This window comes from Scyliorhinus canicula, chromosome 13, assembly GCF_902713615.1.
Source record: "Scyliorhinus canicula chromosome 13, sScyCan1.1, whole genome shotgun sequence".
Lineage (NCBI taxonomy): Eukaryota > Metazoa > Chordata > Chondrichthyes > Carcharhiniformes > Scyliorhinidae > Scyliorhinus > Scyliorhinus canicula.
Window position 1 is genome coordinate 40,438,735 of NC_052158.1, and position 27,887 is coordinate 40,466,621.

General features: G+C 51.7%; 1 protein-coding gene across 1 annotated transcript in view; it reads left to right on the forward strand.

The window, feature by feature from the left end:
* Positions 1–1,480: 1,480 nt before the first annotated feature.
* LOC119975574 (verrucotoxin subunit beta-like) overlaps positions 1,481–27,887 on the forward strand; it is a gene marked incomplete at its 3' end in the record, with an annotated part of 275,562 nt that continues 249,155 nt past the window's right edge. The window contains exon 1 of the mRNA XM_038815363.1: positions 1,481–1,768. The remainder of the gene's footprint in view (positions 1,769–27,887) is intronic.

Below are 27,887 nucleotides of genomic sequence, written 5' to 3' on the forward strand. Positions count from 1 at the left end.
TGGTCTACACGTGGGTCATTTGCCCTCTTAATTCAGGCTCAGACAGTGTTGGAGAATATTGGGTTGATAGGTCCAACTCCAGAGCATGTAGACTTCTTATCGAAGGACCGTCTTGGGTGCCAAATGAATCTGTAAAGCCTCAGATACTTTTGACCAATTTACTTACTCAAAGGTTTACCTTGGTGTCTTTAATAAAGAGGAGAATAAACCACAAACACAAATTTAAGTTCAAAAATATTTATTTAACACACAATTCATAGTTATCATAGAATTTACAGTGCAGAAGGAGGCCATTCAGCCCATCGAGTCTGCACCGGCTCTTGGAAAGAGCACCCTACCCAAGGTCAACAACTCCACCTTATCCCCATAACCCAGTAACCCCACCCAACACTAAGGGCAATTTTGGACACTAGGGGCAATTTATCATAGCCAACCCACCTAACCTGCACATCTTTGGACTGTGGGAGGAAACCGGAGCACCCGGAGGAAACCCACGCACGCACGAGGAGGATGTGCAGGCTCCGCACAGATAGGGACCCAAGCCGGAATCGAACCTGGGACCCTGGAGCTGTGAAGCGATTGTGCTATCCACAATGCTACCATGCTGCCCCTCAGAACCCGTAAAATACCTTAAAATATACTCTAGAGGTACCCAAGATCAGTGTATACTACCCATAGAGATGGCTTGGTAGGGCTATCTATCTGATCATTGTGTGCCTCTGATCCGTCTTCGCAAAGCTGGTTCTCGCTGGCAGTCTCTTCCATCCTTCTTTCTCTGGTCAGTCGTATTGATTGCCGCTGCAAGGAGTATTCGCCCCTGATGTTCTCAGGTGCCTGTTTTTATCCCTCTCCCTTTGTGTCCCTTTGCCATTTCCTCTGTCTTTCTCCCAATAATGCATCAGGAGGGCGTCTCAGCAGCCAATGGTCCGGTTGATGACCGTTTGACAGGACACCTGAGCCCACCCCAGGCGTCCATCTTTGGTAATGAGGGCTGCACATAACCTGTTCCCATATTAGGTAACAGCAGAAACTCTGGGTGACAGAAAACCTGGCCCAATCTGGGTTACTGACAATAGACCTGTGCATATCAATAGGGTGCCATGATCTCCTAATGGGTGACTGACAGGGAAGGTCCAGTCACGTTCTGGCAGCTTGTCTATTGATGGTGTATTCAGACTTGGCCAGTTCGAGTTCCCATGGGGCTGTGTGCTGGAGTGTCTTTGGCTTGATTTAAGGTGCCCAATTCTTGAATTTAAAATACCTAATTTTGATCAGGCCTAAATCTAGGCCTTGCTAGAATAATTCTATCCCGACAAGCTTTGATCTCACTCATCAGTCTGTTGTGGGGTAAGGTGTCAGATTAGTGAAACCATAATTTACGGCATTTCTCGGAAACTGTTTCACTGTGGGGGAGGGGGGGGAGGAAACTGCAACTGTTAAACAAATTGAAAGTAAAATGTTTGAGACTCTGCTGCTGAATCTCTCAGGTATCAGCAGCATTTCCTTACAGCGGGGTCAATGTTGACAGTAAATAACACATTTCTGTATCTGATAGCAGCTTTAATCCAAATCCAAAACTCTCAACACAAGACTTTTAGTCACTGAAACAATCGGAGTCTGACTTCAACTCCCACCAGTCGGACAGTCTGACAGTTTCCCTGTTTTCTAACAGTGCTGTCCATACAGGAGGTGAGATCTCGGTGAAAGTACTAGGACAGCCAGTCATTACAGCAATTCTCCACAGCTGGATCAGACACTTCATATACAGGTCAGTGAATTCATTTCATGTCTGAGGGAGCTAACCAGCGAGTGCGAGTTTACCTGTTTGTGTTCCTGAGTATGAGGCGGTCTTGTGAATTATTTTGAAACAGCAATTGGATGTGTGGCAATGGGAGTATTACAGCATTAGTTTGAGTGTGAAATACCATTTAGTTGTGTGTGAATGGATCATATTTGTTTGAAACAATGTTTAAATTATTTAAATTTACATAAATGCAACATTTAAATTATCTTCAATAGGTCTGTTGCCCTTCCCCCACCACTCAGATTGAGAGACGACAGTTGCCTGCTGAACCTGTGTCTGGCCATGGGTTTGACGGGGTTTTCAGCTTCAGTCTGTTCCGTGGGCATCGTTGGTAAACCAGCATTTCTTGCACACATCCGAAATTGAGAGAAAGTGGTGGTATAGTCCATGTGGTGCTAGCACACCCATAGTATCATTAGGGAGGAAGTTCCAGGACTTTGACCCAGTCACAGTGAAGGAACGGCGATGTATTTCCAAGTCAGGGTGGTGAGTGACTTTGAGGGGTACATGTAGGTGTTTGTTTTCCCAGGTATCTACTGCCATTGTCCTTCTAATGATTGTGGGTTTGGAAGGTGCTGTCAAAGGAGTTTTTCTGAGTTGTTGCATCCTGTAAATGGTACACATGCGGTCACTGTGCATCAGTGCTGGAGGGAGTGAATGTTGAGGGTGATGGATGGAGTGTCAGTCAACTGGCTGCTTTATCCTGGATGGTGTTGAGGTTTTTGAGAGTTGTTGGAGCTGCGCTCAACCAGGCAAGTGGGGAGCATTCCATCACACTGCTGCCTTGGAGATGGTGGACAGGGTTTAAGGAGCCAAGAAATATGTTGCACATCTCAGCATTCTCTGACCCACTCTTGTATCCACAGTAATTATATGGCTAGTCCAGTTCAGTTTCTAATCAATAGTATCTCCCCACCCACCCCAGGTTGTTGATAGTGAGGTATTTAGCTATGGTAAAGCTATTGAATGTCAAGGGGAGTTTGGTGGATTCTCTCTTGTTGGAGATGGTCATTGCCTGGCACTTGTCTGGCACGAATGTTTGTGGTAAAACCACTGTGTTGAATTGTGCTGCCACAGTAGTACGTGTTGTACAGTATTGCTACTATATTACATGTTGTACGGTTTTGGCTCTGCCCTTGGCTCCTCCCCCTGGGGCCTGGGTATATAATCTGCGACTACTCACTGTGGTGATATGATTTGCATACCTGTCTGCCATTGGGGCAGAACACCGGCTTACCATTGGCCCTGGTCGGTCATGTGCCTCTCGACCGATTGGTCGAGAGGCTGAGTTAACCACGCCTCCTTGCCGAGGTACAAATAGTCAAACGCCCGGCGGTCGTCCATTTTATTGTAGACAACCGCAGGGCTAAGTTCTAGTTTATTAAAGCCTAACTTTTGTAAAGCAACTCGTCTCTCGTGCAATTGATGGCACATCAATTTAATAAACTAGATTTTTGAAGATGGAGTTCCGGATCAAGCCCGAATGCCTCCGCATCAGCCCGCAAACTCCGAACTCTGCAGAACTTTTTCAACATTGGCTGACTTGCCTCGAAGGATACCTGGAGTCTGCAACCAGCCCCCCCACCATGGCACAGAAGCTGCACGTCCTCCACTCCAGCGTGGGTATCGACCCCTAATCAAGAAGGAAAAGGATTATGATGCAGCAATACTAAAGCTGAATGGACAATTCATTAAACCAGTCAACAGGGTATTCACCCGACATCTGCTGGCCACCAGACAACAGCTCCCCGGTGAGTCACTAAACCAATTTTACCGGGCCCTCGCTACCCTGGGGAGGAACTGCTCCTGCCTCGCAGTCTCAGCTACGGAGCACATGGAACTACTGATCAGAGACGCTTACTGGCTGGGATGCAGTCCCCCGCTATCCGCCAACGGATGCTGGAGAGAGACGACCTCAGCTTAACTGAGGCACGGACTCTCTCCACCTCCCTGGAGGTCACCGATCAAAATACTCTCGCCTATGTCCCCAGCCGGGCCTCCTGGCACGCTTCCCCACCGCCATCCGCCGCTCCCGACCTCCCTCAGGCCTGTGCCGCGGGACGCCCTGACAAGTCCACGGGGCCCCGCTGCTACTTTTGCGGGTTCGCGAAACACCCTCGCCCGCGCTGCCCAGCCCGCTCCGCCCTCTGTAAGAGCTGCGGGAAGAAGGGCCACTTCTCCACGGTCTGCCAGGCCACAATGGTGGCTGCGGTCTCTCTCTCTCCTCCCGGCCCCCTCCTGGTCGCCGCGCCTCTCTCTCCCCCCCCCCCCCGGGCCCCGGCGCCCAACCTGCGGGTATCTCTCGCATCTCCTGGTCCTCCCGGTCCCCTCTTAACCGCCGCGCAACACTCCCCCCCCCCCGCCCCCGGGCCCCGGCGCCCAACCTGCACCCCTCTCTCGCTTCTCTGGGCCCTCCCGGTCCCCTCCTAGAAGCCGCGCAACTCTTCCCCCCCCACCCCCCCCCCCCGCCCCTGGGCCCCCGCGCCTGGCCTGCTCGCCTCTCTCTCTCCTTCGGGGCCCCTCCAGCGCACCGTGCTCCTCCCAGCTCGCCGCCCCCGGGCTCCCGCGCCTGGCCTACTCGCCTCTCTCTCTCCTCCGGAGCCCCTGATGTGCTCAGGTGCCTGTTTTTATCCCTCTTCCTTGTGTCCCTTTGCCATTTCCTCTGGCTTTCTCCCAATAATGCATCAGGAGGGCGTCTCAGCAGCCAATGGTCCGGTTGATGACCGTTAGACAGGACACCTGAGCCCACCACAGGCGTCCATCTTTGGTAATGAGGGCTGCACATACCTGTTCCCATATTAGGTAACAGCAGAAACTCTGGGTGACAGAAAACCTGGCCCGATCTGGGTTACTGACAATAGACGTGTGCATATCAATAGGGTGCCTGATCTCCTAATGGGTGACTGACAGGGAAGGTCCAGACATGTTCTGGCAGCTTGTCTATTGATTGTGTATTCAGACTTGGCCAGTTCAAGTTCCCATGGGGCTGTGTGCTGGAGTGTCTTTGGCTTGATTTAAAGTGCCCAATTCTTGAATTTAAAATACCTAATTTTGATCAGGCCTAAATCTAGGCCTTGCTAGAATAATTCTATCCCGACAAGCTTTGATCTCACTCATCAGTCTGTTGTGGGGTAAAGTGTCAGATTAGTGAAAACATAACTTACGGCATTTCTCGGAAACTGTTTCACTGTGGGGGAGGGGGGAGGAAACTGCAACTGTTTGAGACTCTGCCTGCTCGCCTCTCTCTCTCCTCCAGGGCCCCTCCAGTGCACCGCGCTCCTCCCAGCTCGCCGCCCCCGGGCCCCCGCACCTGGCCTGCGCGCCTCGCAGCCCCCGCTCGCAGCCGCTCCAATCGGCCCGCCGGCACCGCTAGCCCCGCCCCCAGCAACCACGAGGGCCCCACGAGCGCCGACATCTTGGGGCGCCGACTCCACGTGCGGGTCCTGGGCGCCGCCATCTTGTGCCCCGACTCCACGTGCGGGTCCTGGCCACCGCCTTCCGGGACTGGCACGCAAGGATCTTCCAGCATCTACTCGGACAACGATGACGAATATGGATTTTCTCCACGGCTCGCGGCCGTTCAGCTCGACCAGTCACGTCCACGCACGCTCGCCAAAACGACGACGCTCATCTACAACAGCCACGAGACGGGCTGCCTGCTGGACTCCGGGAGCACGGAAAGCTTTGTTCACCCTGACACGGTAAGACGCTGCGCGCTCCCTGTCCATCCTGTAAAACACAAAATCGGGTTAGCCTCAGGTTTGCACTCCGTCCACATCACCGGGTGCTGCATCGCGGACCTCACAGTCCAAGGGAAGGTTTTTAAAAATTATAAATTCCTTGTCCTCCCTGACCTTTGCGCACCGGCACTCCTAGGACTGGACTTCCAATGCAACCTGCAGAGCTTGACTTTTCAATTCGGCGGCCCTATACCCCCCCTCACTGTCTGCAGCCTCAAAGTGGACCCTCCCTCCCTGTTTGCTAATCTCACCCCCGATTGCAAACCCGTCGCGACCCGGAGCAGACGGTACAGCGCCCAGGACCGATCCTTCATCAGGTCCGAGGTCCAGAGGTTGCTGAAGGAAGGGGTCATCGAGGGCAGCAACAGTCCCTGGCGAGCCCAAGTGCTGGTGGTCCGGACGGGGGAGAAAAACCGGATGGTCATCGACTAAAGCCAGACTATCAACCGGTTTACGCAACTGGACGCGTATCCTCTCCCCCGTATTTCCACCATGGTAAACGAGATCGAGAAATACAAGGTCTTCTCCACTGTGGACCTTAAGTCCGCTTACCACCAGCTTCCCATCCGCGCGAGTGACCGCAAATACACCGCGTTTGAGGCAGATGGGCGCCTCTACCACTTCCTTAGGGTTCCATTTGGTGTCACAAATGGGGTCTCGGTCTTCCAACGGGAGATGGACCGAATGGTCGACAAGCACGGATTACAGGCTACCTTCCCGTATCTTGATAATGTCACCATCTGCGGCCACGATCAGCAGGACCATGACGCCAACCTCCAGAAATTCCTCCAAACTGCAAAACTCCTTAACCTCACATACAATAAGGATAAATGCGTGTTCAGCACCGACCGCCTAGCCATCCTCGGCTACGTATTGCGTAACGGAGTGATAGGCCCCGATCCCGAACGCATGCGCCCCCTGATGGAACTCCCTCTCCCCAATACCCTCAAATCCCTCAAACGCTGCCTGGGGTTCTTCGCATACTGCGCCCAATGGGTTCCCAACTACGCGGACAAGGCCCGTCCCCTCATGCAAACCACGACCTTCCCGCCGTCGACAGAGGCCTGCCAGGCCTTTAGCCGCATCAAAGCGGACATCGCAAAGGCCACGATGTGCGCCATCGACGAGGCCCTCCCCTTCCAGGTCGAGAGCGACGCATCAGAAGTTGCTCTGGCGGCCACCCTGAACCAAGCGGGCAGACCCATGGCCTTCTTCTCCAGAACCCTCCAGGCTTCCGAACTCCGCCACCCCTCTGTGGAAAAGGAAGCCCAGGCCATAGTCGAAGCCGTGCGACATTGGAGGCACTATTTGGCCGGCAGGAGGTTTACCCTCCTCACAGACCAATGGTCAGTAGCCTTCATGTTTGATAATGCACAAAGGGGCAAGATCAAGAATGACAAGATTTTACGGTGGCGGATCGAGTTGTCCACGTACAACTATGATATCTTGTATCGTCCTGGGAAGCTCAATGAGCCTCCTGATGCCCTGTCCCGCGGTACCTGCGCCAGCGCGCAGATAGACCGCCTCCGCTCCCTCCACGCAGACCTCTGCCATCCAGGGTTGACCCGTCTCTGCCATTTCATTAAGGCCCGCAACCTGCCTTTCTCCATCGCGGAAGTCAGGACAGTAACCCGTGACTGCCACATCTGCGCCGAGTGTAAACCGCACTTCTACCGCCCCGAGCGCGTGCACCTGATCAAAGCATCCCGCCCCTTCGAACGTCTCAGCATTGACTTCAAGGGGCCCCTTCCCTCTAACAACCGCAACATTTACTTCCTGGCGGTAATTGACGAATTCTCCCGCTTCCCCTTCGCCATTTTCTGCCCCGACATGACCACATCGACCGTCATTAAGGCCCTCCTCTCCGTCTTCTCCCTGTTCGGCTACCCCGAGTACATTCACAGCGATCGGGGGTCCTCATTTATGAGGGACGAGCTGCGTCAATTTCTGCTCAACAGGGGCATTGCCTCTAGCAGGACAACCAGCTATAACCCCCGGGGTAATGGACAGGTCAAGCGGGAGAATGGTACCATCTGGAAGACCATACTACTGGCCCTCCGGTCCAGAGATCTCCCTATTTCCCGATGGCAAGAGGTTATCCCCGATGCCCTACATTCTATCCGCTCACTCCTCTGTACCGCAACTAATCAGACACCTCATGAACGTCTTCTTGTTTTCCCCAGGAAGTCATCCTCCGGATCCCCTCTCCCGACATGGCTGGTCACCCCCGGACCTATCTTGCTCCGGAAGCATGTGCGGGTGCACAAGTCCGACCCGTTGGTGGAACAAGTCCAGTTACTCCACGCTAACCCGCAGTACGCGTATGTGGAGTACCCCGACGGTCGGCAGGACACGGTCTCCCTCTGGGATCTGGCACCCGCCGGCGTGCGGCCTTCCCCCCCTCCACCACAGACCCCCCCCTGTTTTTTTCCCCCCAGCGCCCCACTCAGGTTCCCCCTTCCCCATCCATGGCGTCGCCACAGCCAGCTCGGGTGACGGAGACTATTCAAGGACCATCGCTCCCGGACTCCAGGACGTCAGCGGAACCACCACCATCGGCCGACCTGACGTCACCTCCTCCACTTCGGCGGTCTGCCAGAACATCACGGGCCATGAAAAGACTGATCGAATCGATCTAAATTTCAACAGCTCCATGGACTTTGTTGGGACTTTGTGTAATATTGCTTATTGTCTGGGCCAGTGGGAAGCCCCCAAATTTGATAAAAGAAAGGAGAGAAAATTTTTGTCCTCCCGGCTGCTACTCATATCACCAGTTCTCTCCACTCCCCTACCCCCCCGCCCCAGGTCTCGTTGATACCCCCCCCCCCCCCCGGCTTCTTTCTCCGCAAGGGGTGAATGTGGTGATATGATTTGCATACCTGTCTGCCATTGGGGCAGAACACCGGCTTATCATTGGCCCTGGTTGGTCATGTGCCTCTCGACCGATTGTAGACACCGCAGGGCTAAGTTCTAGTTTATTAAAGCCTAACTTTTGTAAAGCAACTCGTTTCTCGTGCAATTGATGGCACATCACTCACACTGCCTCATTCTGGGGCACGCTGCCAGCTCTGTTGTAAGTCAATTAAAGCCATTGTTAATTCACTCTGCGTTCTCCGTCTTAACTGACGGCATATCAATGTTACTTGCCACTTGTCAGCCCGAGCCTGAATGACGTTCACATTTACTGCAAATAGGCACAGACTGCTTCAGTATGTGAGGAGTCACAAATGGTGCTGAACATTGTGCAGCCATCAGTGAACATCCCCATTTCTCACCTTATGACTGAAGGAAGGTCATTGATGAAGCAACTGAAGATGTCTGGGCCTAGGAAACTACCTTGAGGAAATCCTGTAGTGATGTCCTGGGACTGAAATGACTGAACTCCAACAACCACAACCATCTTCCTTTGTGTTAGGTATGACTCCAACCAGTGGAGACTCCCCCCCCCCCCCCCCCCCCACCCCCGCAATTCCCATTGACTCCAGTTTAGCAAGGGCTCCTTGATGCCATACTCAATCAAATGCTGCCTTGATGTCAAGTGCAGTCACTCTCACAACAGCTCTGAGGTTTTGCTCTTTTGTCCATGTTTGAAACAAGGCTGTAACAAGGTCAGGAGTTGAATGACCCTGGTGGAACTCAAACTGAACGTCATAGAACATAGAACATAACAGCACAGTACAGGTCCTTCAGCTCACAATGATGTGCTGACCATTTATCCTAATCAAAGATCAACCTAACCTTCACCCCTTCAATTTACTGCTGGCCATGTGCCTGTCCAAGAGTCGCTTAAATGTCCCTAATGATTCTGCCTCCACCACCTCTGCTGACAGTGCATTCCACGCACCCACCACTCTCTGTGTAAAGAACCTATCCCTGACACCTCCCCTATACCTTCCTCCAATCACCTTAAAATTATGTCTCCTCGTGACAGCTCTCTCCGCCCTGGGGAAAAGTCTCTGGCTATCCACTCTATCCATGCCTCTCATCACCTTGTACACTTCTATCAAGTCACCTCTCTGCCTTCTTCGCTCCAGTGAGAAAAGCCCTAGCTCCCTCAACCTTTCTTCATAAGACATGTCCTCCAGTCCAGGCAGCATCCTGGTAAATCTCCTCTGCACCCTCTCCAAAGCATCCATATCCTTCCGATAATGAGGCAACCAGAACTGGACACAATATTCTAAGTGTTGTCTAACCAGGGTTTTATAAAGCTGCAGCAAAACATTACGACTCTTAAACTCAATCCCCCTGTTCATGAAACCCAGCACACTATACGCCTTCTTAACAACCCGACCAAACTGGGTGGCAACTTTGAGGGATCTATGTATGTGGACCCCAAGATCCCTCTATTCCTCCACACTTCCAAGAATCCTGCCTTTAACCCTGTATTCAGCATTCAAATTCGACCTTCCAAAATGAATCACTTCACATTTATCTAGGTTGAATTCCTTCTGCTACTTCTCAGCCCAGCTCTGCATCCTGTCAGTGTCCTGTTGTAACCTGCAACAGCCCTCGACACCATCTACAACTCCACCAATCTTCGTACCATCGGCAAACTTACTAACCCACCCTTCCACTTCCTCATCCAAGTCATTTATAAAAACCACATAGAGCAGAGGTCCCAGAACAGATCCCTGCGGGACATCATTGGTCACCGACCTCCAGACGGAATATTTTCCTTCCGCTAGCACTCGCTGTCATCTTTCGGCCAGTTAAATTCTGTATCCAGACAGCTAAATTTCCCTGTATCCCATGCCTCCTGACTTTCTGAATGAGCCTACCATGGGGAACCTTATCAAATGCCTTCCTGAAATCCATATCCACCACATCCACTGCCCGACCTTCATCAGTGTGTCTCGTCACATCCTCAAATAATTCAATAAGGCTTGTGAGGCATGACCTGTCCCTCACAAAGCCATGCTGACTATCTTTAATCAAACTATGTTTTTCTAAATAATCATAAATCTTATCTCTCAGAATCGTTTCCAGTATTTTGCTCACCACAGACATAAGACTGATGGGTCTGCAATTCCCAGGGATTTCCCAATTCCCTTTCTTGAACAGGGAACAACATTCGCCTCCCTCCAATCATCCGGTACTACTCCAGTGGAGAGCGAGGACACAAAGATCATCACCAATGGCGCAGCAATCTCCTCCCTCGCTTCCCATAGTAACCTTGGGTATATCCCATCAGGCCCAGGGGACCTATCTATCCTGATGCTTTTCAAAACTTCCAGCACATCCTCCTTCTTAATATCAACCTGTTTGAGTCTATTAACCTGGTTCACACTGTTCTCATGAACAACAAGATCCCTCTCTCTAGTGAATACTGAAGCAAAATATTCATTTTGGGTCTCCCCCATCTCCTCAGACTCTAGGCTCAAGTTCCCTCCACTATCCCTGATCGACCTTACTCTCACTCTGATCATCCTCTTATTTCTCACATAAGTGTAGAACGCCTTGGGGTTTTCCCTAATCCTTCCTGCCAGAGCTTTTTCATGCCCCCTTCTAGCTCTCCTAAGTGCATTTTTGAGTTCCTTCCTGGCTACCTTGTAACCCTCTAGAGCCGTGCCAGATCCTTGCTTCCTCAACCCTCAACCGTACGCATGCTTCCTTCTTCCTCTTGACTAGAAGCTTCACTTCTCTTGTCATCCAAGGCTCCTTTACCTTACCATTCCTTCCTTGTCTCAGTGGGACAAAACTATCCAGCACTCGCAGCAAGTGCTCCTTAAACAATCCCCACATTACTGTTGTGCATTTCCCTGAGAACAACTGTTCCCAATTTATGCTCCTCAGGTCCTGTCGAATAGCAGTATAATTTCCCCTTCCCCAATTAAATACCTTCCCATATTGTCTGTTCCTATCCCTCTCCATGACTATGGTAAAGGTCAAGGAGTTGTGGTCACTGTCACCGAAATGATCTCCCACCGAGACATCTGACACCTGGCCTGGTTCGTTGCTGAGCACCAAGTCCAATATGGCCTCCCCCTAGTTGGCTTATCTACATATTGAGTCAGGAATCCTTCCAGTACACACCTGGCAAAATCTGCTCCATCCAAACCATTTGCACTTAGGAGGTTCCAGTCAATATTGGGGAAGTTGAAGTCACCCATGACAACAACTCTGTTACTTCTGCACTTTTCCAGAATCTGCCGCCCAATCTCTTCCTCTATCTCTCTGCTGCTATTGGGGGGGGCCTGTAGAAAACTCCCAATAAAGTGACTGCTCCTTTCTTGTTTCTTTTGTTTAATAAACATTTTATTGAGGTATTTTTTGGTATTATAACAACAACACAATAAGCAATGTACATGAAACTATAAACATAGTGCAAAAGCCGCCTCCCTCCCTCACAGGTCCCACCTTTATTAACCCCCTATTCTCAGCTAAACTAACCCCCCCCTTTCTGTTGACGATTAATTTTCCGCGAAGAAGTCAACGAACGGTTGCCACCTCCGGGCGAACCCTAACAGTGACCCTCTCCAAACAGAGAAAGCTGGCCATGTCCGATAGCCAAGTCTCTGACTTTGGGGGCTTTGAGTCCCTCCAAGCTAATAGCATCCATCTCCTGGCTACCAGGGAAGCAAAGGCCAGCACGTCTGCCTCTTTCTCCTCCTGGATTCCCGGAGCTTCTGACACCCTGAAAATCGCCACCTCTGGACTCAGCGCCACCCTTGTTTTTAATACTGTGGACATGACATCTGGACATGTATAAAGGACATGGTTCGCTGGCCCTCCTGCACACTTTGCACATCTGTCTTCCACCCCAAAGAATCTGCTCATCCTGGCCACTGTCATGTGAGCCCTGTGAACAACATTAAATAGTATCAGGCTGAGCCTGGCACATGTTGCGGACATGTTGACTCTGCTCAACACGTCCGCCCACAGACCATCCTCCATCTCTCCTCCTAACTCCTACTCCCACTTGTGCTTCAGCTCCTCGGTCTGCATCTCCTCTGATCCCATAAGTCCCTTGTAAATATCCGAGATGCTCCCTTCTTCTACCCATCCTGTGGAAACTACCCTGTCCTGAATCGCCCTCAGCGGTAGGAGCGGGAAGGTTGGCACGTGTTTACGAAGGAAGTTCCACACCTGCAGATAGCTGAACTCGTTCCCCCTCGTCAGCCCAAACTTTTCCTCCAACGCCCTCATACTCGGAAAGCTCCCCTCTCTCAACATATCCCCCATCCTCTCAATCCCTGCTCTCCGCCATATCCGGAACCCCCCATCCATACTTCCCGGGGCAAACCGGTGATTATTACAGATTTGGGACCAGACCGATGCTCCCTCTGCTCCCACATGTCTCCTCCATTGCCCCCAGACTCTCTGGGCCGCCATCACCACAGGGCAGGTGGAGTAACGTGCTAGCGGGAATGGCAGAGGCACAGTTACCAACGCCCCAAACTGGTGCCCTTGCATGAAGCTGCCTCCATACGCTCCCATGCCTTCCCCTCCCCCACCACCCACTTCCTGATCATGGCTATATCTGCCGCCCAGTAATAGTTGCTAAAATTTGGCAGCGCCAGCTCGCCCTCTCCCTGACTCCGCTCAAGCATTACCTTCCTTACCCGCTGGGTCTTGCCCGCCCAAACAAAGCCAGAGATCACTTTGTTGACCCATTTTAAAAAGACCGCGGAATAAAGATGGGGAGACATTGAAACACAGACAGGAATCTCAGGAGGACTGTCATCTTCACAGTCTGCACCCTCCCAGGTAATGACAATGGGAGCGCGTCCCATCTCCGAAAATCGTCCTTCATTTGGTCCACTAGCTGGGCCAGATTTAATTTATGCAGCCGGTCCCATTCCCGCGCCAGTTGAATGCCTCGGTACCTAAAGCTTCCCCCTACAAATAAACGGCAGCTCCCCCAATCGCAACTCCTGTCCCCTCGCCTGGACCGCAAACATCTCACTTTTCCCCATATTTAGCTTATGCCCCAAAAACCGGCCAAATTCCCCTGGAGTCCTCATGATTTCTTCCATCCGGTCTAATGGGTCAGATACATACAGAAGCAGGTCATCTGCATAGGGCGCGGCTCTGTCCTCCAGCCCCCCCCACCCCGGACCAGCCCTTTCCAGCCCCTTGAGGCTCTCAGAGCAATTGCCAACGGCTCTATAGCTAGCGCGAATAACAGTGGGGAGATGGGGCATCCCTGCCTCGTCCCCCGGTGCAGTCTAAAATAGTCCGATATTGTCCTATTCGTCCATACACTTGCCACAGGAGCCTGATACAGCAACTTGACCTAGTCAATTAAGCCCCGCCCAAATCCGAACTGTCCCAGTACCTCCCACAGAACATCCCATTCTACCCGATCAAAAGCCTGTTCTGCATCCATTGCGATCACTACCTCACCGCCCTACCTTCCGGGGGCATCATGATCACATTCAACAACCTTCTTACATTGGCCACCAACTACCCACCCTTAACAAACCCTGTCTGGTCCTCCCAAACAACGTCCGGAACACAATCCTCAATCCTGGAGGACAAAACATTGGCCAGCAGTTTGGCTTCCACATTCAACAGGGATATCGGCCTGTAGGACCCACACAGCTCCGGGTTCTTGTCCCGCTTCAGAATCAGCGAAATCGTGGCCTGTGATTTCGATGGGGGCAGCACCCCTCTTTCCCTTGCCTCATTGAACATCCTCATCAACACCGGCTCCAATATCCCTGAGAACGTTTTCTAAAACTCCACTGGGTACCCGTCCGTCCCCGGCCTTCAGACCCTCCACTATCTCTTCCAACCCGATCGGGGCCCCCAGCCCTTCTACCTGCTCCCTGTCCACCTTTGGGAAATTCAGCCCTCCCAGGAAGTGCCTCACCCCTCCGGCCCCGTAGGGGGTTCCGACCTATACAGCCCACTGTAGAAATCCCTAAACGCCTTATTCACCCCTGCTGAATCTCCAACCAGGTTCCCATTTCCATCATTTACTTTCCCAATCTCCCTGGCTGCCTCCCTCTTTCTCAGCTGCTGTGCAAGCATTCTGCTGGCCTTCTCTCCATACTCGTAGATCGCCCCTGCACCTTTCTCAGCTGGTCCACGGCCGTCCCTGTGGTTGACAAGCCAAACTCCGCCCATAGCCTCCGCCGTTCCCTTAAAAGCCCTGGCTCTGGGGTCTCCGCATACCTATCAATCTGTAATATCTCCTTAACCAGTCGGCCCGTATGGGCCTTCTCCCTGTGGGCCCATATCGAGATCAGCTCCCCTCTGACCACCGCCTTCAGTGCTTCCTAGACCATCGCTACTGAAATCTCCTCCATGTCGTTGACCTGCAGGTATTACTGAATACATTTCCTCAGCCAAAAGTCCCACATCTAACCTCCAGTGCGGGCGCTGGTACAGTCTTTACTGACCTGCAGGTCAACCCAGTGCAGAGCATGGTCTGAGATTGTGATCGCCGAGTACCCCGTGTCCACCACCCCTGCCAGTAAGGCCCTGCTCAAAATAAAGAAATCAATCCGGGAGTACACTTTATGCACGTGTGAGTAGAAGGAGAAGTCCTTCACCCTCAGCTGCCCAAATCTCCATGGATCCACCCCCCCAAAAGTGCTCCATGAACCCTTTTAGTTCCTTTGCCATTGCTGGCACCCTGCCTGTTTTCGAGCTTGACCAGTCCGAGCCAGGGTCAATAACTGTGTTGAAGTCCCCTCCCATGACCAACCTGTGCGAGTCCAGGTCCGGTATCTTCCCCAGCATCCTCTTTATAAACTCCACATCATCCCAATTCGGCGCATACACATTTACTAATACCACCTGCAGCCCCTCCAGTTTCCCACTGACCATAATGTACCGACCTCCCATGTCCGAAACTATTCTACCCGCCTCAAACACCACCCGCTTATTGATCAGGATCACGACCCCTTGAGTCTAGTCCCGAGTGAAAGACCTGGCTGACCCAGCCTTTCCTCAATCTAATCTGGTCAGTTACTCTAAGGTGCGTCTCCTGCAACATTACCACGTCCGCCTTCTGTCCCCTAAGATGCGGGAACACATGTGCCCTCTTGACCGGCCCATTTAACCCTCGAACATTCCAGGTGATCAGCCTAGTTGGGGACTCATTGCCCCCACCCCCCCCTTTCGCCGATCAGCCATCCCCTTTTTTGGGCCCACCTCCAGCCCATGCTCCGTGCCTCCACCGTCCCCTCCCCCAGGCAGCCTTCATCTCCAACCTCCTCTCTGTCCCTTAGCACAAATCCCTCCCTCGTCAGCAGTACATTCCCCCCGCCTCGTAACAACACTCTATAAACCAACCCCTTTGATAAACTGAACACGTGCACACCCACTGCGCTTCCGTGAGCTAGCCCGCCCAGCTAGCTTGGTGGCCCCCATCCCTGGCGCCTGATAGTCTCCCACCTATTGTTCCCTCCCCACCCTGTTTTGAAGGCAAAGGCCCTCTAAATTTACTGGATGCCAGGCCTGAATTTCCAGGATGTTGCGGAGGTTCTGCAGAGCCACCAGGCAGCGGAGGGAATCTCAATGTCCCAGTGAATCGGGCGGGAGGCAGAAAATGGGCTTCATGCTTGCTGCGATTCTCCTGGCCGGCCATGCCAGCCCCGACAAGGTTCTCGCCCCGACCCGGCAAATAGCTCACCTAAAGCTGATTTGAATATGATTTACGGGCACAAAGCCCAATTTCAGCTTCCTCCTGGGGGTGGAGGTTGTGGTGGGGTAGGGGGAGGGGTTGGTGATCGGACTGGGTTCAGGGCTTTCCTGGGATGGGGGGGGGGTCATTTGGTTGGCCTTCCCATCTGCAGCGTTCGAAGCCTTTAAACAGTTAGTCAGCATGTCAACACGGAAGAATTGATGGGGTAGTACAGTGGCACAGTGGTTGCCACTGCTGCCTCACAGCACCAGGTACCCAGTTTCAATTCCGACCTCGGGTGACTGGCTGTGTGGAGCTTACAAACTCCCTTCGTGTCTGCGTGGGTTTCCTCCCAAAGTCCAAAGATGTGCAGGTTAGGGGGATTGGCCCTAAATTACCCCTCACTGTCTAGAGGTAAACTGGGGTTATGGGGACAGGGCAATGGAGTGGGCCTTGGTCGGGTGCTCTTACAAAGGATTGGTACAGACTTGATGAGCCAAATGGCCTCCATCTACACTGTTGGGATTCTAAGAACCTGTGCTTCTATTAATGTTATCTGAGAATAAAATTAAAGTCTTCCTATCTTCGACTTAACCCCTTTAGTTTAAACTGTCTATGAGCATGCCAAGTTTAAAGATCTGAAGGATAAAGATAAAAGTATTTCCTTTAATGTGGTGGAAATCTTTGAAATGTTTATTTCACAGTCAGTTTCATTGCCCTTTAACTCTCTCAAGCCTGTCTGCATGCCTCGAACCCAAAAAGCTTTGAACTGCATTGTTTACATTCAATTTCACAGGCCATTGCCTTTAAAAACATTTTGATTGACAGGTGCAGGCAGTTTCAAAGGAAGGCTTATCGTTGTTTGTTTATATATCTCCCTAAAGAGGTCCATTAACTGAGCAGCTGATTTTCGAAGCGCAGTTTTTGTTTTAAAGAGCTAAAGTTCTGCACAACAAAGAGACAGCCTCTGCGACTTTGCCAGAACTGAATGATTCTTGGAAAATTACTATCACTATCTCTGCAGCTACTTTCTTAAATATTCGAGGCCCCAAACCAATAGGGGACTTATTGGCCTTTAGACCCAATCGTGTCCCGAGAGCTTTTCTCCACTGATGGTTATTATATTTATTTCCTCCCCTATTTTGCCCCTTGATTATTTAGTACTTTTGGTAAGCTATTAGTGTCTTCTACAGTGATGCAAAGTATTTGTTTAACTCTGCCAAATCCTAGTTCCCCATTTTTATTTTGCCAGTTTCATCCTCTTTTTCTAAAAAATAATTTTTATTCAAATTTTTCAACAACAAATTTTCTCCCAACAATAAAATAAACAAAGTACAAAAATAAACAGGAGAAACACCCCCCCCCCAAATATAAAGCAATAAATTATTAACAATACAAAAAAGCAACAAAAAAGAGTAGCAGACAAACAGTCGCAAAAACAACCCCCCTGAACAGATTCCTAACCCCCCCCTCCCCACCCCCCACCCCCCCCCCCCCCCCCCCCCCCCCCGGTTGCTGCTGAGATTGACCACCCTCTAACGCTCTGCCAGAAAATCGAGAAAGGGCTGCCACCGCCGGAAGAACCCTTGTACCCATCCCCTCAGGGCAAACTTGACCTTCTCCAGTCTGATGAACCCGGCCATGTTGTTAACCTAGGCCTCCGGGCTTGGGGGCTTCGCGTCCATCCACTGCAACAGAATCCTACGCCGGGCTACTAGAGACGCAAAGGCCAGAATGCCAGCCTCTCTCGCCTCCTGCACTGCCGGCTCCGATGCTACCACAAAGATCGCGAGCCCCCAGCCCGGTTCCACTCTAGACCCGACCACTTTGGACAAGGTCCCCGCCACCCCCTTCCAGAACCCCTCTAGCGCCGGACACGCCCAGAACATGTGGGTATGGTTCGCCGGGCCCCCCGAGCACCTCCCACACCTGTCCTCTCCCCCAAAGAACCGGCTCATCCTGGCCCCAGTCATGTGGGCCCTATGCAGCACTTTCAGCTGAATCAAGCTGAGTCGTGCACAAGAAGAGGACGAATTCACCCTCCCCAGTGCATCTGCCCACGTCCCCTCGCCTATCTCCTCCCCTAGCTCCACCTCCCACTTCGCTTTCAGTTCTTCCACGGAGGTCTCCTCCTCCTGCATCACCTGATAAATTGCCGAGATCCTACCTTCACCGACCCACGTCCCCGCGAGCACCCTATCCTGCACCCCCCTAGGCGGCAGTAACGGAAACTCTGCCACCTGCCGTTTAACAAACACCCTAATCTGGATATATCTAAAATTGTTCCCAGGGGGAGACCCCACTTCCCCACCAACTCCTCTAAAGTCGCAAACTTCCCGTCGAGGAAAAGGTCTCCCATCTGCCTGATGCCTACCCTATGCCAACTCAAAAACCCACCATCTATTCTCCCTGGTGCAAACCGGTGGTTGCCCCGTATCGGGGCCCACACCGAGGCCTTCACCTCCCCACTATGCCGCCTCCACTGCCCCCAAATTTTGAAGGAAGCCACCACTACTGGACTCGTAGAATACCAGAATACCTTGCCGGGAGGAGTGGCCGTCACCAGTGCCTCCAAAGTCATGCCCACACAGGACGCCACCTCCATCCTCTTCCATGCGGCACCTTCCCCCTCCATCACCCACCTACGGATCATCGCCACATTCGCAGCCCAGTAATACCCACATAAGTTGGGCAACGCCAAACCGCCTACCTTCCTGCCTCGTTCCAGGAATACCCTCCTCACCCTCGGGGTCTTCCGCGCCCACACGAACCCCAAATACTCCTGTTAACCCTCCTCAAAAAAGCCTTCGGGATCAATATGGGGAGTCACTGGAAGAGAAACAAGAACCTCGGGAGCACCGTAATCTTCACTGACTGGACCCTCCCCGCCAAAGAGAGTGGCAACGCGTCCCACCTCTTAAACTCCTCCTCCATCTGTTCCACTAACCTCGAAATATTTAGCCCATGCAGGGCCCCCCAGCTCCTAGCCATCTGGACCCCAAGATATCTAAAGCTCCTCACTGCCCTCTTCAACGGGAGCTCTCCTATCTCCCTCCCCTGGCTCCCTCGGGTGCAGTATGAACAGCTCATTCTTCCCCACGTTGAACTTATAGCCCGAAAAATCCCCAAACTCCCCAAGTATCTTCAGCACCTCTGGCATCCCCCCCGCCGGATCCGCAATGTACAGCAGTAAATCATCCGCGTACAGCGACAACCGGTGCCCCCCCCCCACCCCCCCCCCCCCCCCCCCCCGCACAATCCCCCTCCAGTTCTTCGAATCCCTTAGTGCCATGGCCAAGGGCTCAATTGTTAACGCAAAGAGACAACCGGGACAACCAAAAGTCCTCCGACATCCTCCCATTCATCACCACACTCGCTACCGGGGAGCTGTACAGCAACCTCACCCAGCTAATGAATCCCTCACCAAACCCAAATCTCCTCAACACTTCCCACAGGTAGGTCCAATCCACTCTATCGAAAACTTTCTCCGCATCCATCGATGCTACTATTTCCGCCTCCCCATCCGCCGACACCATCATCATAACATTGAGCAGCCGCAGCACATTGACATTCAGCTGCCTCCCCTTCACAAACACCGTTTGGTCATCGTGTATAACCATCGGGACCACATCTTCCACCCTCCTGGCCAGTATCTTGGCCAACAACTTTGCATCCACATTGAGGAGCGAGATCGGCCTATAAGACCCACATTGGAGGGGGTCCTTATCCCGTTTCAGGATTAGTGAGATTATTGCCCGAGACATCGTCGGGGCAGAGCCCCCCCTCCCTCGCCTCATTCAGGGTCCTCACTAGCAGCGGGCCCAGCAGATCTGAGAATTTCTTATAGAACTCCACCGGGAACCCATCAGGCCCCGGTGCTTTCCCTGTCTGCATGCTCCCCAGCGCCTCTATCAGCTCCTCCAACTCGATTGGGGCCCCCAGACCCTCCACCCGCTCATCTTCCACTCTTGGGAACTCCAGCTTATCCAGAAAGCGGTCCATCCCGCCCATCTCCCTAGGGGGCACTGCCCGGTACAGCCCTCGTAGAAGGATCTGAACACCCCATTAATGTCCCTACCACTCCGCACCAGGTTCCCTCCTGCATCTGTGGCTCCCCCTATCTCTCTCGCTGCCTCCCGCTTCCGGAGCTGGTGGGCCAGCATCCGACTTGCCTTCTCCCCGTACTCGTACACCTCCCCCTGCACCCTCCTCCACTGCGCCTCCGCCTTCCGGGTGGTCAGTATGTCGAACTCTGCTTGGAGACTGCGACGCTTCCTCAAAAGCCCCTCCTCCGGGACATCGCATACCTCCTGTCCACCCTTACCATTTCCTCCACCAGCCTCTCCCTCTCAACCCTCTCCCCATTCTCCCTCTGCGCCCGAATGGATATCAGCTCCCCTCTAACCACCGTCTTCAGCACTTCCCAGACCATCCCAACTTGCACCTCCCCTTTGTCGTTGGCTTCCAAATACCCCTCTATACCCCTACGGACCCACCCACATACTTCCTCCTCTGCCAGAAGCCCCACATCGAACCTCCACAGTGGGCGCTGATCCTTCCCCTCCCCCAGCTCCAGGTCCACCGAATGCAGAGCAAGGTCAGATATGGCTATTGCCGAATACTCCGCCCCCACCACTCTCGGGATTAACACCCTGCTGAGGACAAAAAAGTCAATCCGGGAATAAGCCTTGTGGACATGGGAGAACCTGCGCAACCCAGCCTCTTCTCAGCCTCACCTGATCCGCCACCTGAAGGTGCGTCTCCTGGAGCATGGCCACGTCCACCCCCAGCCCCTTCAGGTGCGCCAGGACCCGGGGCCGCTTCACCGGCCCATTCAGCCCCCTCACGTTCCATGTGACCAGCCGAATCTGGGGGGTCTTCCCCCTCCCTCTGCGCCGGTCAGCCATAGCTCTCCCTCAGCTCACCACGTGCCCACAGAACCCCCCAGGCCTGTTCCACACGGTGGCAGACACACCTCCCCCAACCCCCCCCCCCCCCCATCAACCCCCCCAGCAGTTCCCCTTCGGCCCCTGCAGCAGCAACCCGGTATCCCCCCACTATTCCCCCCCAAACCTCCCACCCCAAGCTAGCCCCCCCCCCCCCCCCCCCCTCGCTGTGTAACCCCCTCCATTGTACTTCCGTAAGTCAGCCGACTCCTGCTGACCCTGGCTGCTCCAGCCATCCCAACGACCCCCCCTCCTGCTGCAACACAACCACCACTCCCCCCCCACCCAGTACCGGCCCCGCCTACTGCCCCTTCAGCGTGGGAGGAAAGCCCACGCTTCCATCCCAAACCCCGCCCCCCCCGACCCAACACGCGGGAAAAGACGGGCACGTGACCCATCAGGACTGCGAAACCGCTCCCCATTCTTTGGTCCCTTGCACTAGATTTCTCCGATAAATATTAAATGCTAAATGCACTAATCTCCTAGTTACTCCTCTACTTAGTGAATTACTCTAGTTTTTCATATTTATAACAGATTCCCAACCAGCCAACATTGTCACAGCTTTACTATGACGTCACATTTCAGTTTTTTTCCCAGTCCGCGATTCACAACAGCTAATTTATTTATGCTTATTGTTCTGAAGCTCCTCCTCCCTGAGTTCATGACAAATCTGCTCCCTGACGAAGAGGCCACGAATCGCCGAGGTAAGTTTTTTATACTTACTGTTCCGACTGTCCTCCTCCTTGAGTTCGCTCAACTCCGCTCCCTGCCAACTAGGCCGTGAATCCCCGAGGTAAGTTATTGATACTTACTGTTCCAAAACTCCTCCTGCCCAAGTTCATGCTAACTCCGCTCCCTGCCGAGTAGGATCCCAGTGTCTCCTCTCTTTACACTGGAGCTGCTGGACGAGGTCTCTTCAATCTCACTGTGAGGGGGGAGTCCAGGGTCCCAGTGTCTCCTCTCTTTACACTGGAGCTGCTGAATGAGGTCTCTTCAATCTCACTGTGAGGGGGGAGTCCAGGGTCCCAGTGTCTCCTCTCTTTACACTGGAGCTGCTGAATGAGGTCTCTTCAATCTCACTCTCCACCGACCCAGTATCGATATGTTGGATTTTGGGTCTCCTTAGTAACCAGTGACAGGTGGCTGCTTATTTCTGTTATTGTCTCGGTTTCTGGTTCTGTGGATTAAGCTCAGAGAAAGGTTCAAATTTAACAATGTCAAGTCAGGTGGAATCTTAACTGACTTGTTGCTTGACTGGATTATGGAGTCTGTAAACAGGATTAGTTTCCTCCTCAGAGAGTTTGATTCCCAGTCACTGATTGGAACAGGGACAGTGGATTCCCAGAATGTTCCTGATCCTTTTCTCCATCTCCCTGTGTTTTTCCTGGGTCTCTCCCGGTAAGTCCAGAATTCACTCTTCCATTCTCACTCTCACTCTCACTCTCTCTGTCCGTCTCTCTCTCTCTCTCTCACTATCCCAGTTCGGGCTCTGATCAGGAAATTCCCTCAGATTTACAGGGATTGTGTATGTTGTACGGGAATGGCCTTGCTCCAGTTTGTCGAGAGGCAGTTTAGCAGTTCTCTGGGGGAGTGGGACCAGAGTCAGTGTGTTCACTGTGAGGGGGGCATCCAGGATCCTGGCCATCACATAAAGTGCAATAATATTCAGGTTCTGGACAGACATCATGGGCGCGATTCTCCGACCCCCACGCCGGGTGTGAGAATCGCGGGAGTCTCGGGCGATACATGCCACGCCGCCCTGGCACCCGCACGCGATTCTCCCACTCCCCAAAACGGCGTGCTGCGTTTTACGACAGGCCGCTTGGAGAATCGGCGCTCACCGTTTCTGATGGTCGAGCGGCGATTCTCCGCCCAGATGGGCCGAGCTGCCTGCCTAATCCGACCAGTGCACGCTGGCGCCAACCACACCTGGTTGCTGCCGGCGTGAACAGCACGTGACCACTGCGTGTGGAGCCTGTGGGGGGGAGGGGGGGGAGGATCGAGCACCAGGGGGGTGCTCAGGAGGGGTCTGACCCGCGATCGGTACCCACCAATCATCGGGCCGGCGTCTCTGAAAGACGCACACTTTTCCCTCCTCTGCCCCGATCGGCAGATCTTGGAAGATTGGGCATCACTCCTCCATGCCCGATCTTCCAAGTCTGCATCAAAAAACATCAGTTTCCCGAAAAACAGCATTTTTGAAAGTTAGTTTCACACGCTGCTGCACGGAAAAATTCCGGATTGGCTGGGGGGTCCTGACAGTCCAGATTTTCCTTTTTCCTTGTAACAGTTTAATGGCCCTGGGACCACCAATGTGACCATTACCTGTGGAAACTGATCTGCGATATCGCACACTCCTGCAGGAAGAGCAGGTCGGCTTTGTCCTTGGTAATCCAAAGTGGCAACACCTCACAAAGTGGATTTAACACTATGCAGACTAATGGAAGCGATCTCTACCACAACTGGAACATGTTTTGTCATTTACCAGATCTGTTGTCATTGACAGTTCCAGTCCAATTGTCAGCTCCTGCCACGCCCATCACATCCACATATTGCCCCACCATGGAAAGGCTGTGGAAACTGTCCTGAATCTCCCCATTGGGACTGTTCCATCCAGACGGTATCACTTCCTCTGTTGGAACAGTGTCTCCATCGATCCCCCTCCAGGCACATTGCTGCTCCTGGCTTCCCTGAGCTGGGCTGTGTTGAACATGTTACTGCTCACCGTTTCTTGGAGCTGGGCTGTGTTGAACACGTTACTGCTCACTGTTTCTTGGAGCTGGGCTGTGTTGGGCACGTTACTTCTCACTGTTTCTTGGAGCTGGGCTGTGTGGGTCACGTTCCTGCTCCCCGTTTCTTGGCGCTGGGCTGTGTGGGTCATGTTACTGCTCACTGTTTCTTGGAGCTGGGCTATGTTGGGCACGTTACTTCTCACTGTTTCTTGGCGCTGGGCTGTGTTGAACAGGTTACTGCTCACTGTTTCTTGGAGCTGGGCTGTGTTGGGCACGTTACTTCTCACTGTTTCTTGGAGCTGGGCTGTGTGGGTCACGTTCCTGCTCCCTGTTTCTTGGAGCTGGGCTGTGTGGGTCACCTTCCTGCTCACTGTTTCTTGGAGCTGGGCTGTGTTGGGCACGTTACTGCTCACTGTTTCTTGGAGCTGGGCTGTGTTGTGTTGTGACACCCTGGGCGAGTGCACGGTCAGTTCCAGCCACACAGACACCGGAATCTCAACATAAGTGAATGAACCAATAATTTGTGTATTTTCCTGAGATCTTTAATCCTTGACTGCTCCAATGAGTTACAGGCACCAGATTATTAAGTATTAAAGTAACAAACTGTGTAATTGTAACAGGCGTAAAAGATGAGCAGAAAAGGCAATAATTGAACAACGGTCTCCTCGTCTACCTATTCCCAAAACCCCGTCCCACCCTCCCCCCAGACAACGATAAGGGGAACAATTAAAATATAGCAACTTGGAAGAAAAGGTTTGAGATGAATGTTCACTGCAGCGGTAATGGCCTCAGTAGGCGCTATCTTCTCCGAAAGCGACCCTCTGGGGCGTTGATTTTTGCAAGAGATTGAGGTCGGTGCAATTCCAGTCCCTGACCACCAGATGGGGCCTCCATCTCACTGAGATATTAATGGAGCTTTAAACCTGAGAAATCGCAGGCTTTTCTGTTCACCTGAACTCTCAGAGACATCATAATAACAATAATCATTATTATTGTCACAAGTAGGTTTACATTGACATTGCAATGAAGTTACTGTGAAAATTCCCTAGTCGCACACTCCGGCGCCTGTTCAGGTACACAGAGGGAGATCTATTAAAAGTTGTGGGTCAGGTGAACTCCATGATACACTTTGGGGTTCTCTAAACCCTGGCTCATAACAAATTGTGGGCTCGAGGAGGATAAAAGTCTATCTATTGGATTGGCTAAGTGAACTTAAAAACAGTGAGGGGTGAGCATATTGTGGTTGCTTTTCAAGTGTCGTATGGTTAAGTAGGGAGTGTGTTGTGGACAATGGCTCTTTCAGAGGCTCAGAAGTTTTTGAGGGTGGAGACGGTCACACGCAGTACCTTACGGACAGAGACTAAGAGCAGACTGTTAGATTTGGCAAAAACATTGCAGTTAACATTACCTGACAAAATACGAAAAGTTGAGCTAATTATGGCGGAGGCTGAGCATTGAAAGTTGACTGAGATACAGTTTGACTCATTGGAAATGGCAAAACTTCAGTTAAAAATTAAATAACTGGAACATGAGAAAGAATTAAAGCAGCTTGAACTTGAAAGAGAGGGAGAGGAAAAAGAAAGAGAAAGAGAGAGGGAGAGATGAAAAAGAGAGAGAAGAAAAGAAAACAGAAAGAATAGCCAGAGCAGAACAACAAGAAAGAGAACGGAAGATACAGATCAGGGAAACAGATAAAGGGAGAGAGTTTGAACTTCTGAAAATGGCCATGAAACATGACAGTCAGTTAAAATTGGCAGACGCAGAGGGAAACGTTTAGTTGGATGATAATGATGAGGATAGTGAGAAAGAGCGTCAAAGTTGAAGGCTTGGTGCGGATCTATTTAAATATGTCCAAGCATTGACAAGGTTTGATGAGAAGGAGGTAGAAGCCTTTTTCACTTCAATTGAGAAGACAGCTAAACAAATGAAATGGCCACAGGACATGTGGATATTACTAATTCAAACAAAGCTGGTATGTAGTGTGAATGTGTCTCTAATTCACTTGTCTCTCAGTCCGGAAGAAAGTACTCTCGAACACGTCCCTACTTTAGAATATTCTTTATTGCGATTGGGGCAGCCCTCTAGGTATTCCAAAGAAACACCTCTGAGTGTGCCAAAGTTTTTCTCAAAACATCCTGTCTTTATATGTTTTTTTAAGGGGCTGTCCCTTACATTCACTTGAGCTTGCCCCCATTACAAAGCATAGCTTGTTTTTACCAAAGATCTAATACATGATTAACTTGTTATTGCCATAATTTCAATACATGATTTTACAGACTTTAAAGTTATCTATTGACACATGAGTATATAAGCAATTTTAGCAAAAACAACAAGTGTTTAGCCACAGTATCAATGGCTCCCACATTTCATATTCCGTCATCCAGCCATCTTCCTTGTTTCTCAAGGCTATTCGGCTTACAGTCATGAGTCGGCTCATGAATTCAATAATAACTCCCTTATTTGTAACTTTCCACTAATGTGTCCCATTAATTCTGGATTGTTCTAGCTATTAACCCTTGCTTCACATTCTCATTCCCCCCTTTGATCATTCCATGATCACACAGCCCTCAGGCACTTATCCTTGAGGAAATGTCCTCATCCACATTTCCGGCATCTACTAAGTCCTGCTTGTCTAACTGGGAAAGCCGCTGCAGCATCTGTGGCATCACAGAGGCGCCCTAAACGATTACAAAAGCATTTAACACAGGTTACAATAATACACAGCAAAATGCAAATAACGATAAAGATAATAAATCCATGAAACAGATAGGTGGTCCAGGAACTAGACCACAGCCCTCCCCACCAGTCGTCTGAGGAGAACTGGCGGAGTTTCTTTACCCCATCCCTAATGTGGTCCACTAGGTGAGTAATGTTCTCCGAGCTATCAGGGATATAAGTACAGCACTCCGAACCTACTACAGCACATGTACCTCCCTCGCTGGCAAGGAGGTAGTCTAGAGCCATGCGGTTCTGTAAGGCAACCGTCCGAACAGCTACTAACTCTGTGTTGAGCTCACTGAGTCCTTCCGCGGTATCATTAGCCACCTGCTCCAATATATCCCGGAGCTCTAATACTGCCGAACTGCGGCCAAAGGACAGTAGCTATCACCTCCCAAGGCACAAGGGACCTAGTGGTTTGGGCATGGGGATGTTTGGATAGGTCTGTATAATGGGCAATACCAGAGACTACGAAGCCCATAGAGCAAGAACCTGACCAATTTTCTGGAAACCAGGGATATGCTTTATGTCCGCATATAAAATAGGTACCATTGTACGAGGTCAAGTTCCCCTTGGCGTCCGTCATCATGATTCTAGTCGGCTCCCCCCTCCAGGGGCCGCCACTAGTATGGTTTTCTATTGCTGACCAATTAAAGGTGAACAAGCCTTTTTGTGTAAGATTAGTTATGGGTGGTTGCCAAATCAAGGCCTGGTTACATTGGCTGGTACCTACCGGGTGGGTCCCATTGGCATGATCCTTTTTAAAACATATACTACCTTTTGGAAATTTAGCATACTTGGGAAGGATCAGGTAGGGCGGCTGACGGGTTGCAGTAAATTTTCGCCACCACCATCTTTTAGATCTGTTCATATTGAACCCGGCCGATCGCCAATCTATCATATCTTGTGTATCATTATCAGGATCGGTGCGATTACGTCGCAGAGCCCATTCTGCGACCTCCTCGATCAAATAGGAAAGAGGGACCAAGGGAATACCCCCATGGGCATGGCTAGGAACATGCGTACATACCCAACAAGGGGAGACATTCAATTTCTTTGCATAAGTATAAGACATAAACAGGAATGAATTCACAGTCACATGGTGCGTTGCCCGCTTCCTCCTGGTAGGCGGGTGAGTATGGATAGTCTTACATTCAGGAACTCGTGGCTTGCCTTTCCCTCGTACACCGGTAGTCCCACCGGCAAGCGTAGCGATCGCAGGTCAGGGATCTGCGGATAGTCAGGAACCGAGGCTTCTGCTCGTCTTGATGAATGATGGTAGTACAAGTATCTACCGGGGTCGCCGTCCACAAGGTCTCATCTGTGGTGCTGTTGGCACAGCTAAAGGTGTCATCACGACAAAGGTGCAGA